Below are 8401 nucleotides of genomic sequence, written 5' to 3' on the forward strand. Positions count from 1 at the left end.
GGTAGACATTTGACCAATTAAACATTTTAAATGATATCTTCTACATTGAATCAGAAGGACTATTTCCTTTGTGTGATATGTAGCTTCTAAGGCAAGGTTGCTTTTCAATTTTTACAGTTATTTCCTTCCTAACACAGAGAGCACATTGATCAACAGCCATCGTTCGCTTGTAGATCTTAGCTACCGGAGAAGAAAAAGAAAAAGTCAAGCCCCCACATCTCTAATTCCCCATTTAGGGAATTCCCTGGCGGTCCAGCGCTTAGGACTCGGTGCTTTCACGGCCAGGGCCACGCGGCGCGGCAAAAGAAAAAAAGAAAACACAAACATCCACGTTTATCTAAAACAATGTTGTGGAGTCCTTTGGATTTTCTTACATTTGAAAATCTTTTTTAATTGGATTCTAGGGATGATGGTTTTTTGAGGTCTTGGGATGTCATCTTCTTGGATGTGGAAGATGATTCTAAGTTCTAGGATAAATACAAAAACCTTCTTGATACTTTTTAAGCTTCCTTTCTGCTTATTATATGAGTTATATTCATGGAAAGATATATTTCTCCTAGGCTTAATACCTGTTACTTGCTGGGTAAAAATATGAATGAGCACAATAATGAAACTCTTTTACACTTACTATTTTGCTGTCTGCTTTGTACCGGTTTTCATTGAAATACTTGTCTATATATGTTGTGGCTACCTATACATTCACATTTGTTGCATTCTGTTGCTTGTTATGCATTTTTTACTGATTTATCGTCTCTGTCTGTATGCATTGGCTAGGAATTCATTCACCTCTATCACCTCCATCGTGTTTTTTGGTTAATAGTATTCACTAAAATAGAGTGGGCAAAATTCACTTTCATAATATTGCATGTATGGTACAGAATGTCATTTGTTAGTAAATTCATTAGGCTTTGATACTTGCCCACATACCCCAGTTTTCATTAATATCTATGGATTTCTTTTTCGTTACGTAACATGTTTTTCATGATTTTTCTTTGTCTTTCTAGAACTTATTGTATCTTCCTCCATATAAATCATACGCAATAGATCAGCTTATTCATCTATTAATTATTACTGCTATTATTATTGGTGGTGGTGTTATAACCACTTTATAGATGAGTAATCTGAAGTAATCAGATAACTTTTCTCTTTCCAAAAGCACTTAAGAAATCCACTTTCGGGTAATCATTTTGAGGTAGGATGAGAAACCAGGCTTGAAGAGGGCAAAAATGACTCTTTCAGTTCACCAGTTGGACTGAGCTATACGTCAACTCTAGGTAATAGCGTGGGAACTGCACAAGCAAAGGGAGACACTGAAGATGACAATGGTAATGGCCGTACTGTTTTCTAATGGACAAAAAAAATGCTTATATTATAAGTTCTATTTCTCCTGCTTTCTGGCACTATCATGCTCAGAGTGGAGTCCTGGCAAGGAAGTCAGGATACTTAGGTTCTGAAACCTGGTAATGACACTAACATAATGAGAGAACCTGAACAAGTCAACCCGACCTCTCTGAGCCTCAGTTTCCTTACTCGTGAAATGAGACTGAAAAAAGAGAAAGTTCTCTAAGGGCCTCCTAGTTCTAAAATGCTTCCAGTCTAGGAAATAGCATAGAAGTCAATACGAGTGCAGGCTGAAGGGAAAGACAGGGCAGGGAGAAGGTTGCTTCCAGCCTAGAGAACAATGTCTGAACCATACCACTTGGCTCTTCTGCCCATCTGTGCCCAAGATGGGAGCACAGGCAGTTAATACAGAAGAGTGGAAAACTGCTCAGTCCTTACAGCCATCATTAACTGTCTGATTTTGGGTTTCTCAGGAAGGGTCGATAGTAGAGGTGTCCTGAGAGCAAGAACCTTAAGATAATGCTGTTCCTCAAACGTAGTGAGAATTTCTCAACCTCCCTGAGTTTTTCATGACCCTCTTGTTCTTACAGAAAATTTCCAAAATCCATCTCTACTTGGAACTCTAAATTCTCTGCAGCATTCTCTTCCTGTGGTGAGCAATGCAACTTCCCTAACACGAAGTGTCTGCAACTTCTCCAGAGTCTCTGCCCCTGCCGTCAGTTCGGCATCGGCTACCGGTACCTCTTTCCAGACACTCATGGGTAGTGCCTACCTTTACCAACATTCCAGCACGACTATGTTATCTGGAGTTACTGACCACAGCCAGATCTCCACTTCAGCTCCTTCCTATCCAGGTGTTCTTGAGTGGGACATCACAGGAAGCACTGAAAAGAATTCCTCTTCACTCGGAGACTTTACTCTGGCACTCACTGACCGGCACCCAGCTGCTTCCTCCATGTTTATGGCAGCCCAGTATGATAAAACTTCAGACGCCAATAACATGGTCCCTCTATATCCATCACTTTCTGCCAGGCTTGCTCAGGGAGCACCATCTCAGATTCCAAATCAGGGGCATAGCCGCCTGTCACTTCCCTACCAGGAAGGAAGCCAGGTATATTACTATAACCAAGGCACACTGGGGTCTTCACTGTATGGAGAACTTGGCTCCTGCCCGCAATCCTATGGCTCCGCGTCATACACAGGAAGTAGGGCCTCTGCGCAACCAGAAATGGGAATGGGACTGAAGGAGATTCAGCCCACAAATATCCGACCACCAGCTTCCACCTCTGCAATCTGCCACCCTGTGTCTGCTCAACGCATCACAGAAACAAGTTTTCAAGGTGAGTATACAAACGGCAGAGAAAGCTGAAGAATGAGGTCGGCATTCACAAATGGGGTCAAATCGACAGCTGGGAAGGGGTGTAGAGACAGGTAGAATTTAGATCCTGAGCCTTTAGTAACCACTACCTTCGCTCAGTGCCCTCTGTTTTTAGACTCTATGTAAGAACACCTAGGGCTTCCCTGGTGGCGCCGTGGTTAAGAATCCACCTGCCAATGCAATGCGGGGGACACGGGTTCGAGCCCTGGTCTGGGAAGATCCCACATGCCGTGGAGCAACTAAGCCCATGTGCCACAACGACTGAGCCTGCATTCTAGAGCCCGTGAGCCGCAACTACCGAAGCCCACGCGCCTAGAGCGCATGCTCCGCAACAAGAGAAGCCCGCACAGCGCAACCAAGAGTAGACCCCGCTAGCCGCAACTAGAGAAAGCCCGTGCACAGCAATGAAGACCCTGTGCAGCCAAAAAAATAAATACGTAGAATAAATAAGTTCAAACAATCAATCAATAAATAAACGTAAATTAAAAAAAAACAAAAAAACAAAAAAACAAAAAGAACACCTAATGCAGGTGGGAAGGTGGCAGGGACACTGTAAAGGTCATCTATGCTACATGTACAAGAACCCCGAGAGCACACCAATAGGTACCACATTTTTCACTGCTGTAGCCGAGCATTCCCCCTGTACTACCACACTGTAGCACTCCCTTCCCTCGTCTACTGCTACAGTCTCTTTGGAAGGTGTCTCAGAACTCTTGTTATGAGAGTGCCAGTTGAAGTGTCCTCACTTCCGTCATTTATACCAGGATTTAAGACCTTGTGGTCCGAGATCCTGTCCAGAGAGCAAGCAGGCTAAGACTCTGTCTTTGTTTCTGTATTTCATCAGAAAGGGCTCTACCCCCTCTCCTAGTTCATGGTGTGAAGTGTTCTTAGCCTCTCGGGAAAGTGGGGAGAATTGAAAGGACTCTATATGAGAATGCTAGGCTTTGTAAAACATTTCAGTTGTTTAAAAAGAAGACTCATTTTGTATTGGACTTACAACAGTCCTATGAGATACAAAGAGAGCCAAGGATCAGTGACATGAAATGATCACCAGTTAAGCATTACAACAGTCACCGCTTACCTCGTAGCATAGGGCACTGTCCATGATCCTTAAGAAGAGTTAGTAGAAATGCCTTGCCCATCTTGCCCCTGAACCCCTTGAAAGGTACACGACTGCTGTGTTGGTGTTTAGGGGGAGCATCTCATTTACCAGGGACTGACTTCTCCCTTGATCCCTTTGTAGTGATGGAGCCTTCCCTGGTGATGAAAAATTCCCTGGGATTGCAACCTCCAAGCCAGACGTTTTGTGTGACACAAACTCAAGAACTCCCCAAGTCCTGCAGTAGCAGAAACAGTCACATACTTGAGAGTAACCCACCATCTGAACTTGGGGACATTTCAGTGACAGCTCCAGTCCAGAGTGCCAGGCGTCTCCTGGCCCTGCCTCCAGCTCCAAGCCAGGGACAAACAGAGAGTAAGAACGTGGAGGATATCAAAACCAAGCTGTCAAAGCCTCTGGAGGCCTACCAGATCCCAATAGAAAACCAAGATCCTCCACTACTCCCTTTGGGAATCCCTGATATTCCCCAGCCGCTGGCCTGCACCGATCCCCTCAGCCAAGAGGAGCAGCCTGGTTCTGAAAATGCTGATCTGGGAGAGAACAGCCTGAGTCGTCAGGACCTAGGGACACTTGAAAATGGGACTGAACCTAGCAGTGGTCTTGCAGACATTACTACACTGGCGGAGGATATTCACCTTCCCCAGCTCTTTAATTCTTGGAAAGATCTTGATCGATCCCAAGGTCCCAACGTGATCAAAGCTGAAGACACCAGAGCCATTAAGGTGAATCAGGTGCAGGAAAAGCCAAGTGTCGTAAAGGTTCCCTCTGATCAACCCAGGAAGAACAAACAGAAAGCCTCTGAGCCTATCGGTGGTGCTCCCAAGGCCAAAATCCAGCCAAAGGATCCAGAGTGCCTGTTAGGGGGAGAAGCGGTTATATGCACTGCTGCAGTCAGTGACAGGGCTCCTGCGAACACGGCCAAGCACTCTCAAGGCAAACCTCAGAAAGCTGCATCCGGAAAGATCAGCAAAACTGAGAGCCATGGGCAGGAAAAGACCAAAAGGACCAGAGGAAGAAACAAGGCTGAAGAGAACAAGCAGTCAGGGAACAAAGTCAAGGCAGAAGACAAGCCAGCAATCCCCAACACGAAGCGAAAGGAACACCAAACTGAGCTTCGCCAAGAGAGCTTTCAAAAGCCTCGAACCTCCCTTGGCGTGCGCATGCTGGAGTCTGTGAAGGTTCTTCATGCGCTGGGGAAGAAGAATGAGACGAAAACTGGGCTCTCTTCCTGTCGGCTCTTGGGAAATTCAAGCAACCCCAAAGACCCCCAGCCACCCCCAGCGATCCAGCCACGGCGGCATACCCCACGTGAGGGTAAGAGGCCTGAGAAAACGCAAGTCCAAGCCCAGAAACCAGACAGCAGTGCTGAAACAGAGTGTCCATCTCCATCCCAGTGTGAGCGGCCTCCTCCTGGGAAGGTCAAGTTGATACCTCTGCCTTTTTCTGCCTGGGACAAGCCTCAAGCTCGACCCGCTCCTCGGAGGCCACAGTCTCTGGCCTCACATCGGCCTGCTGTGGCTTACCGTGCCCAGCCTGGTTCTACTGACTCAGCTCAACCTGCTGCAGTCAATTCATCCCAGCCAGCTCCTGCCTCTTTGCCAGGTCCCGCCAAACCAGCTCAGCCAACTGTGGCCAACCCAACCCAACCGGCTTGGACCAACCATACCCAGCCTCGTGTCCCTCAGCCTGCTGCTCCTAGGCCTGCACCCTACAAAACTTCATCTGGCGCTTCTCTCCAGCGCGAGCCTGTTCCCCCTGCTGTGACTAAGCGCCAGTCCCCACCCAAGCTCCAAACCCAACTTCTACTCCAAGACTTCAGCAAGCAACGAGTTCCATGGAGGGAACCCAACGTGCCTGAGCCAGTCATGTCAAAGCCCATCGAACAAGAGCAGAGGCCAGAGCGAGAGGCCATGAAGAGGCGGGCTCAACAACAACGGGAGAATGCTGCCAGATACACCTCTTCGGGGAAGCTGCAATTTTTCACCCAGAGGGACAAAGAAATGGAAATTGCTGACTACTACGGATACGTCAGGTGACAGCTGCTAGGATTCTTGCTGCCACCTTGGCTACCAGCGGTTCTTCCATACATAGGTAAGATAGGTATAGAACCGAATAAGTAAATGGAATAGAATTAATAGATGAGTAATAAACCTTTCCAATTTTGAGATGCTGCTAACTGGGGCGTGAGAAAGGAAGGACTGAAAGTTGGATGGGAGAATGAAGGAAAGGGGTAAAAACTGAGGAAAGAGGAAGGAACTTGGCCCAGGGCTAGGAAGGCCAAAAGAGACGTATGGATTTAGGAAAGGAAGCAGGAGTGAGGATGAAATGGCAGAAGTAAAAAGCAGGGTCAGGGGTCTGGGTTGAAAGAACACAATTGGAGTAGAGTTGAAGGTGACAGGAGATGAGTCTAGGTTTACTAGGAGAAATAGAAACAAAGTCTCTCGGGGAGGTTGGCCTTAAGTCTCACAACCACCAGATAGGTATTTCAGAAAACAAGAGGTTCACGACACATCTCTGAAAGGTTTGAGTTGCCTTATTCAGGTGTGATTATAGTGGGGGAATAGGCAAATCTACCAGAGAAGTGGCTAGGGCTCAGAGTCCTCCTAGGGGCAGCTGACGACAGGGCCAGAGCCAAGGGAACTGCTGTATCAGGAGGCCCACGAACAAATCAGGGGCATAGCCGCCTGTCACTTCCCTACCAGGAAGGAAGCCAGGTATATTACTATAACCAAGGCACACTGGGGTCTTCACTGTATGGAGAACTTGGCTCCTGCCCGCAATCCTATGGCTCCGCGTCATACACAGGAAGTAGGGCCTCTGCGCAACCAGAAATGGGAATGGGACTGAAGGAGATTCAGCCCGCAAATATCCGACCACCAGCTTCCACCTCTGCAATCTGCCACCCTGTGTCTGCTCAACGCATCACAGAAACAAGTTTTCAAGGTGAGTATACAAACGGCAGAGCAAGTTGAAGAATGAGGTCGGCATTCACAAACGGGGTCAAATCGACAGCTGGGAAGGGGTGTAGAGACAGGTAGAATTTAGATCCTGAGCCTTTAATAACCACTACCTTCTCTCAGTGCTCTCTGTTTTTAGACTCTATGTAAGAACAGCTAGGGCTTCCCTGGTGGCGCCTGCCAATGCAGGGGACACGGCTTCGAGCCCCGGTCTGCGAAGATCCCACATGCCGTGCAGCAACTAAGCGCATGTGCCACAACGACTGAGCCTGCATTCCAGAGCCCGTGAGCCGCAACTACCGAAGCCCACGCGCCTACAGCCCATGCTCCGCAACAAGAGAGGCCACCGCGATGAGAAGCCCGCACACCGCAACCAAGAGTAGACCCCGCTAGCCGCAACTAGAGAAAGCCCGTGCACACCAATGAGGACCCAGTGCAGCCAAAAAAATAAATACGTAGAATAAATAAGTTCAATCAATCAATCAATCAATAAACGTAAATTAAAAAAAAAAAAACAAACAAAAAAACAGAACACCTAATGCAGGTGGGAAGGTGGGAGGGACACTGTAAAGGTCATCTATGCTACATGTACAAGAACCCCGAGAGCACACCAATAGGTACCACATTTTTCACTGCTGTAGCCGAGCATTCCCCCTGTACTACCACACTGTAGCACTCCCTTCCCTCGTCTACTGCTACAGTCTCTTTGGAAGGTGTTTCAGAACTCTTGTTATGAGAGTGCCAGTTGAACTGTCCTCACTTCCGTCATTTATACCAGGATTTAAGACCTTGTGGTCCGAGATCCTGTCCAGAGAGCAAGCAGGCTAAGACTCTGTCTTTGTTTCTATATTTCATCAGAAAGGGCTCTACCCCCTCTCCTAGTTCATGGTGTGAAGTGTTCTTAGCCTCTCGGGAAAGTGGGGAGAATTCAAAGGACTCTCTATGAGAATGCTAGGCTTTGTAAAACATTTCAGTTTTTTAAAAAGAAGACTCATTTTGTATTGGACTTAACAACAGTCCTATGAGATACAAAGAGAGCCAAGGATCAGTGACATGAAATGATCACCAGTAAGAATTACAACAGTCACCGCTTACCTCGTAGCATAGGGCACACTGTCCATGATCCTTAAGAAGAGTTAGTAGAAATGCCTTGCCCATCTTGCCCCTGAACCCCTTGAAAGGTACACGACTGCTGTGTTGGTGTTTAGGGGGAGCATCTCACTTACCCGGGACTGACTTCTCCCTTGATTCCTCTGTAGTGATGGAGACCTCCCCGCTGATGAAAAATTCCCTGGGATTGCAACCTCCAAGCCAGACCGCTTTCCTATGGAATGACAGAGAACTTCAGAGACCTTGTCAAGATGAAACACCAGTCAGTCTGCGGGAGAAAGGGAAGAAGAGAACGATGGAAATCGTTTCTGGGAAACTATTTTTACATTATGTTTTGTTTGTTCCTGGTAAATAAACTGAAATCTTCTTAACATTCAAACAAAATCTAAACCACTAAATTCAACAACACAGGAGTATAACTTTTGAAAAAAATTTCTTTGGCTGCGCAGCATGTGGGATCTTAGCTCCCCAACCAGGGATTGAACCCACGCCTGC

This window comes from Balaenoptera physalus (assembly GCF_965194825.1).
Source record: "Balaenoptera physalus genome assembly, contig: HAP1_SCAFFOLD_1563, whole genome shotgun sequence".
Classification (NCBI taxonomy): Eukaryota; Metazoa; Chordata; class Mammalia; order Artiodactyla; family Balaenopteridae; genus Balaenoptera; species Balaenoptera physalus.